The sequence below is a fragment of the Clupea harengus genome, unplaced genomic scaffold (assembly GCF_900700415.2).
Source record: "Clupea harengus unplaced genomic scaffold, Ch_v2.0.2, whole genome shotgun sequence".
Lineage (NCBI taxonomy): Eukaryota > Metazoa > Chordata > Actinopteri > Clupeiformes > Clupeidae > Clupea > Clupea harengus.
The window spans coordinates 349362-357500 of NW_024879564.1; the positions used below are offsets into that span (position 1 = coordinate 349362).

Here is an 8139-nt window from a genome sequence, read left to right on the forward strand (position 1 = left end):
GCGCAAAACCCAGTTTGGAGCGATTGCGCAATCCTAGGTGAGGCACTGCCTCACTAGCTCCCATAGACAATACATGGTGCCTAACCTGACCGCACGTCCCTTGTTTTCTCCCGTCTATTTGAATAGGACATGCGCAAATTCAGCGAATTCAGCGATTTTGATTATAAAAATGCTCGAAATGATTGGAATCATGCAGACATTACACATATACCACAGATTAGTAGAGAAATATCAATATTTATTTTATTTTATATATTCTTTTTTTTTTTTTTTTACTTTCAAGATGACAGGTGAGGCTCTGCCGCACGTCCCTGCTCATGTCATATATATATACACAGTATATGTCACAGAGTACCGTACAAACAGGGATTGTGGTATTGAGTTTTGCATGGTACTCCGAAGGCCAGCCAAGTTAACATCTTTTTTGAGCCTGTAGTTCCCTTACTGCAACCTGTTGTGACTATGTGTGTGTTAGCTTGGTGGTGGTATTTGTGTAGGACAGGTGTGCATGGAGTGTAAGCGTTATGTATTTCAAGGAAATGTTTGGTCATGGGGTTCCCATTGTTTGGGGAAAACCAAGTGCATGCATGTATGTTCTCTGTATGTTTAAGGTCATTCTCCTGAAGCACTTCTCAGTCAGTATAGCAAAAAAAAAAGCAAAAGTTGAAACAGTAACTTAATAGGAGCAGTTCATGCAGGGCACATCCAAACAGAGGTGACTGTACCACTAGAGGCTTATGTAGAGGGGGTTCCTGCTGCTGGAAGTGGGTTATTCCATGTGTGATGGATCCCGGGGGGGGGGGGGTATAATATGATTGTCTGTTTAGGATGTTGTTAAGGATTCCCCGTAACTACTATGAATTTCTGGTGTCGGAGTGACAAATATTGTTTGTGTATTTTGTTATGTTATGTTATGTATATTATGTTAACGGGCAGACGAAGCTATTCTCTAACATCGCCGTGTCACTCTGAACAAAAAGCCTTCATGTTTAAACCGAAATTAAAGCGTATCACCATTTTAGGATCTGCGTAGCGGGGGAACTTAAACGCGGAAACGTTATCTCCCTGGTAAGCATTCGGACATTTGTTTTGTGTATTAACCTACCTTAATTATGACATTGGTTAACTAATTCTTAGTTAGCGGTTTGGAAACAAATGACGACGTGATGCGAAATGTTGCCAGTAAGTGCACATGTTTGCTACTCTGGTCATTTATCTTCGATCGCTAGAGTTTTAGCTCTGCATTATTCCGTTTTTGCCGTCTAGTAAAAGTCTTTGTTAATCAGAATTAGGCTCAATGAGAGAAGTCCTAAAAGTTAGAAGGCAAAGCAGATCTTTAGGCGATTGCAAATGAATTAGCATCCAACATGATGCCATGTGCTTCTTGGCCGAGGTTTGACCTTTTTTGGTCTGTAACAGCAATGGGCCTTGGTAATACAACTGAATCAAATCCAGCAGGTGAGAATGACTTATCCAAGTGTTTGCATGTAGCCAATAACTTGTTATTCTGCGCCGGTTGCGTCGCATCTGAGAGTTGACAGAGTACTCAGCCCCTGCCTCCACATATTACTGACTGTTTAGATTTTGGATACAAAAAATTCATGATCACGTTTCAGCCCTCATGCCTTCTTCAAGTATAGCTGGACATAGGTACTGGTATATATAGGCCAAACACATTCAAATGTGATTAGACAATCAAGCTACCCCATTCACGAATCAAAATTCTTACCAAACCACGAGGAACTGTTTACGATCAAACAAATTACTTCATCTAAATCTCCAAAAAAAAAGGTAGGCTACATTACAGAATCCTCAGCGCGATATTTTCAGAGGTTTGTTAATTTAGAGCTGAGGTTGAATTGTATCTAATCAAAATGATGTTTTAAACAACGTTTTGAAAATTCTTATGAGACACAATAGTACTTGTCACTTAGTAAAAAATGCCTATGCTCTGTGTTGCCCAGATATGTACTTCAGTTAGCATGCTAACCAGTTAGCCCCAGCCTATCCTCTCTGATAATACCACTTCATACCTCAAGAGGCGCTAAGCAATCAATGTAGTGAAAACAGCAAGACAGCATAGATACTGTCACTGGCATATGCCCACCCTGTCAGGAATGTCTTTAAACACTGAAATGCCATTTCAGAGACTTAAATAATGACAGTTAAAGTGTTTCTTAATTTGTGGAGTAATGGATTGTTAAATGTTTTGAACTACAGAGCCTCAATCCATCCGGAGTCACTGTTTTTGTCTGGTGAGTCAGTTACTTATTCGCAGTCACTCCTGTTCTCTTTAAAAGGGGCAGTAGCGTTAACTCACCTGTAGATGGCAGAGTTGACCACATTTTGAAGTCATTAGGAGGACTTTGGTGGCTCTGAAGAGGAAAACTACAAACAATGGGCCTCATTCTCGAACGCAGTTAAGAAGAATTTAAGAGGAATTTAAGAGGAATTTCTTCTGAATTGGATTTAGGACAACATTTGGCATTCATGAACGTTTTCTCATCTGGGATTTGCTCTGAACTTCAGAAGACTTTCCGAACTCGAAATAGCAGTCGTAACTCGGCCAAAGTTTTCTCAAATGCGATTCCTTTTTTGAGGAATTGCATTTAAGAAAACTCTCCGTGTTAATGAATTTGTGAGAAATCGTTGGTGATTGCGTTCACATCAACTCTACAGATCCTCGGATTAAAGTATCATTAACAATTACGTTTCACATGTAGGCCTAAAGTCATGATTCTACGAGGCACCGTGATGTCATAAAATAAATAAAAGGACTACACCGGAATGCTGCGCTCGTCTAGTGAGCGTCGTTTGGCACTGCCGTCTGTGCAAGTACGGCAATCCAGAATTTTCAAGTAGTTCCACGTTGGTGGAACGAACTGCCTAGCACTACCAGAGCAGGCGCGTCCCTCTCTACCTTTAAGAAGCTTTTGAAGACCCAAAGACCCGAAATTTCCTATTTCGTTTTTCTATTTCTTATGTAAAGTAGTATTTATTGTTACAGTAGGTCTCTATTGCTCGTAGCTTGACTGTTCTATCCCTTGTACGTCGCTTTGGACAAAAGTGTCTGCTAAATGACTTAATGTAATGTACACGAACACTGCAAATGTAAGTGAATACATAAATAAGCACTAAACTCAATCACGTTGATATAGCTATAGTGGAATAGAATGGACACATCTACATCCTGCAACAGTCCATCTCTGCACCGTTCAAGTCATAGACATATATAGTTGAAGTTAGATTTGCGTTTACTCGACGGTGATCGCTAGGCGCTTTGACATGACTCGTTTACGAGTTGCTTTCGTGTAGATTCGGTCGATTCCGACTGCACACGTCACTACGGTTGCGTGCCCTTATAAGGAGCTGGCAGGGCGTGTATGTATGCAAATTCAGGAGCACGAGAACGCGCTTTCAATTTAAGAAAACTCTTCCGGGGGAGCACAGCCCAGAAAACTTCTGCTGCGTAGGACCACATTTTCAAGCGTGCATGAATTTGGCGGATGTCTTTTGCTTACGTTGTTTTTCCGAAGCCCGTAAGAAACATTTCAGAAGAAACTTCAGAAAATGTTCGAGAATGAGGGCCAATAACATGTTCTACCCGCAGCCTACAAACAGATGTTTTTAATATTATATAAGTTTATATTATATTATATTATTTCAACTGATCTAGTCATCACTGCAGTTGCAGTGCAATAACAAATTGCATGCCACAGCTTATTTTTCCACCTTTTCAACTAAAAACATTACAATTAGCCAATTGTATAAGTTTAGATGTATGGGTGCCTCCACTGTTTAGTTATTTCCTTTGAGGAAAGAGGAAAACCAAGACCTCCCTTGCCCAGCATTCTGCATGACTATAATTAGCCAGTTTAGACCAGCTGGGGAAAACCCAAATGTCAACATTTGTTAAATGTACATTGCTGCTTACATTCTCACCTACGGAACACCCACTGCTGACTCATTTTATTCCATGAAATTCAAGATCACATCTCCATCTCTCTCTCATCCATCTGTATTGCTCATAATAGCTGACTGTGACCAGTCGCCAATCATGTAGATGGGAACATCTGTTCAATTTGACATTTGCACATTACAGGACACACTGAGGGCACACCTAGTTTGGAATCTTTTGAAAAATAGAAAATAATAATAGCAGGTTTGGTTTAGATTCAGGTTAGGGTGTCTGCTGTTACTAAAAACTTAAACATTTAGACTTGGTTCAGGCTTCAGAGCACTGAGACAATTGTATTGTATGTTGAAGTGAATTTAATTGATTTAACCGTAATTAAGACACTTTTTCTAAACTCCTAACACATCTTCATCACACAATTAGCCAACAATTTCGCTTTCTGCTCAAAACCACATTTTCTGAATTAAATATTACTGTTCATTTCAAAATGAACAGAAAAACATCAACTTTCAGTACATACACTGAGCAAACTCAATATCAATATGAAATATTTATTTCAAAACACTAGCATCTTTTCCAGTTGATGGCCTTACAAATCCTGCATTACATTTCAGAATCAGAATCAGAATCAGAATAGTATTTATTGCCAAGTAGGTTTACACCTACCTGGAATTTGTTCTGATGTATAGGTGCATACAGTAAACATAAAAACATACAAACACAGAAAGTACTACACATAACATAAAACATAAAAACACAGTAAGTACTACACAAACACAATAAGTACTACAATACAAAAAGCAGGGCAGGAGTGCAAAAGTGGATGTGCAATGTGCGGTGTGCAATGTAGTGTGTGTTAACATAACACAGGCTTGAGGTGTGGGGGCGGGATGAGAGTCCACGTCAGGTGGCCTTGTTACTAAGGCCAACGGCAGCCGGGAAGAAGCTGGTTTTGTGGCGTGAGGTTTTGGTCCTGATGGACCGCAGCCTCCTGCCGGAGGGAAGGACCTCGAAAAGTTTGTGACCCGGGTGTGAGGGATCGGCCACAATCTTACCTGCCCGCCTCAGGGTCCTAGAGGCAAACAGGTCCTGTAGAGAGGGCAGATTGCAGCCAATCACCTTCTCGGCGGAACGGATGATACGCTGCAGTCTGCCTTTGTCATTGGCAGTGGCAGCAGCGTACCAGACGGTGATGGAGGAGGTGAGGATGGACTCGATGATGCAGGTGTAGAAGTGCACCATCATTGTCTTTGGCAGGTTAAACTTCTTCAGCTGCCGCAGAAAGTACATCCTCTGTTGAGCTCTTTTGGTGAGGGAGCTGATGTTCAGCCCCCACTTGAGGTCCTGGGAGATGATGGTGCCCAGGAAGCGGAAGGACTCTGCAGTGTCGACTGGGGAGTCACTCAGGGTGATGGGGGTGGGTGGGGCTGCGTTCCTTCTGAAGTCTATGACCATCTCCACTGTCTTCAGAGCATTTAGCTCCAGGTTGTTCTGCCCACACCAGGTCACCAGATGGTCAATCTCCCACCTGTAAGCGGACTCATCCCCCCCAGAGATGAGCCCAATGAGGGTGGTGTCGTCCGCGAACTTAAGGAGTTTGACGGACTGGTGACTGGAGGTGCAGCTGTTGGTATACAGGGAGAAGAGTAGAGGGGAAAGAACGCAGCCCTGAGGGGAACCGGTGCTTATGGTCCTGGAGTCAGAGACATGCTTCCCCAGCCTCACGCGTTGCCTCCTGTCAGACAGGAAGTCTGTGATCCACCTGCAGGTGGAGTCAGGCACGTTCAGCTGGGAGAGCTTGTCCTGAAGCAGAGCCGGAATGATTGTGTTGAAGGCAGAGCTGAAGTCAACAAACAGGATCCTGGCGTAGGTTCCTGAGGAGTCCAGGTGCTGGAGGATGAAGTGAAGGGCCATGTTAACTGCATCGTCTACAGACCTGTTGGCTCTGTAGGCAAACTGCAGGGGGTCCTGTAGAGGGTCAGTGATGGCTTTGAGGTGAACCAGCACCAGACGCTCAAATGCCTTCATAACCACAGATGTCAGGGCGACGGGTCTGTAGTCGTTGTGTCCAGTGACTTTTGTTTTTTTGGGGACGGGGATGATGGTGGAGGACTTGAAGCAGGCTGGTACATGGCATAGCTCCAGTGAGGTGTTAAAAATGTCTGTGAACACCGGAGACAGCTGATCAGCACAGTGCTTCAGGATTGATGGAGAGACAGAGTCTGGCCCGGCTGCTTTACGGGGGTTCTGTCTCTTAAAAAGACTGTTGACGTCTCTCTCAAGGATGGAGAGAGTCGTCACTGTGGAGGGGGAGGAGGGGGGGGGGCTCTGAGGTGGGCAGTTGTGAGGCGCAGGCCTCTGCTGTGGTGGGGGCGGTGCAGTTGATGGGCTGGGGCTGGAGGGAGGTGTCACGGGGGATGGTGTCAGGACTGTTCCATTGTCCATCAAAGCGACAGTAGAACTCATTCAAGTTGTTGGCCAGGCGTGAGTCGTTAGTGGAGTGGGGGGCTCTAGGCTTACAATTTGTGATCAGCCTAAGCCCTTTCCAGACAGAGGCAGAGTCGTTGGCTGAGAACTGGTGTTCAAGTTTCTTAGAATACACACGTTTATCATCTCCCACCTCCTTCCTAAACCTGTATTTAGACTCTACATATCCGTCTCTATTCCCACTCCTGAACGCCTCATCCTTCTCCAACCTCAACTTTTTGAGTTTTACTGTGAACCAGGGTTTGTCATTGTTGTAACTAACCCTGGTGCGTGATGGAACACAGCTGTCCTCACAGAAGCTGATATAGGAAGTCACAGCCTCTGTGTACTCGTCCAAGCTGTTTGAAGCAGTCCTGAACACCTCCCAGTCTGTACAGTCCAAGCACGCCTGAAGATCCTCCACATCCTTCATGTTTCAGTTCTACAGTTACCTGCATACAGTAGACAATATTAAATGCATTCCTTTTTTTTAGAATTCAGTTTCTTCATATTGTAAACTGCTCTGCATTTTTGGTTGAGTGTCAAATGTGTGCTTTTTTGGGAACACACTATCTAGAAGTCAATGAGCCATCTTTACGTCATAGAATGTACAGTAGAAAGATCCAAATGACCGGGTGGATCCATGCATTTAATTCATAAAAAATATGGAGCTCACAAAGCAGTTTACCTCTGTGTTGCTGTTCCCAAGCTGAGCTATGCCATATCAGGTCATCATAGTCTGTCATGAAAGGCTTGTTATATGCCAGCACCACTTCATGTGTCTAAAGTATGAGTTTTAGTATTTTACACAGAGGCTATAATGGTGTTTCTAATCTGCTGTACAGGCCTAGCAAGTCACAAATTCTGAAATGAATCAAGACGTAGAAGAGGCTGCTAGTCACATTAAGACACTCACACTAGAGTCTGCACTACACAGCGGTGTGACCATGAAGAATGACCAGGATGTGGATGATCCTGGAAACATGAGCAGCACATCAACACAGACCAATGCAGGGTGAGTACAGAAAGCATGAATTCACCTCAAGCACAAACATGCTCAGACACACTCACCCATGTACACACACACACACACACACACACACACACACTCACCTATCTCACACACACACACACACACACACACACACACACACACACACACACACACACACACACACACACACACATACACACACAGACTATGTTTGTCTATGTTGAGATCCATCAGACATGGTTCCTGGCTTTTGTGTATCTTGGAGCCAGAGCTATTAGATTTTGATTATTGGCTTTGGTCTACAATCACGACGAGATTGTCAAGAAGTCTCTTACTGTGTACAAGCTAACTTGAACCAAAGAACCAACTTTGGTATTTTCATCAGGGAATTCGGCAAGAACAGCATACTCTTTCAGTCATATGCATGTACTCATACCCAACCTGATATAACAAATATAACAACTTCCCAACCATAGAATCTATAGTTTAGAAGTCAATGTCTGTTGTCCACTTTTCTGCCCTTCTTACTCTTACTCTTATCTCACTAGTCCACCCATCAGAATGCTTGATTTAGAGAGCTGATAGTAAGCATGTTTGGCTTGGTAGCTCTCCGTGGCTCTGAGATGCCTATAGCGGAGATCACATTGGTGCATATATTATTGTAAAGCATTAAGTGTGAACACATGAATTAATTCCACAGAGAAATTAGCGTATGTTGATTGGTTTCTTGTGTCTCCTTGTGTTTGTAGACAACACACACACA

General features: G+C 43.3%; 1 long non-coding RNA gene across 1 annotated transcript; it reads left to right on the forward strand.

The window, feature by feature from the left end:
• The first annotated feature begins 994 nt into the window (after window positions 1-994).
• Window positions 995-7408, forward strand: LOC122128908. Its single transcript, XR_006151694.1, has 3 exons — window positions 995-1068; window positions 1420-1458; window positions 7228-7408. It is a non-coding gene; the product is annotated as an uncharacterized LOC122128908 (long non-coding RNA).
• Window positions 7409-8139: the final 731 nt, after the last annotated feature.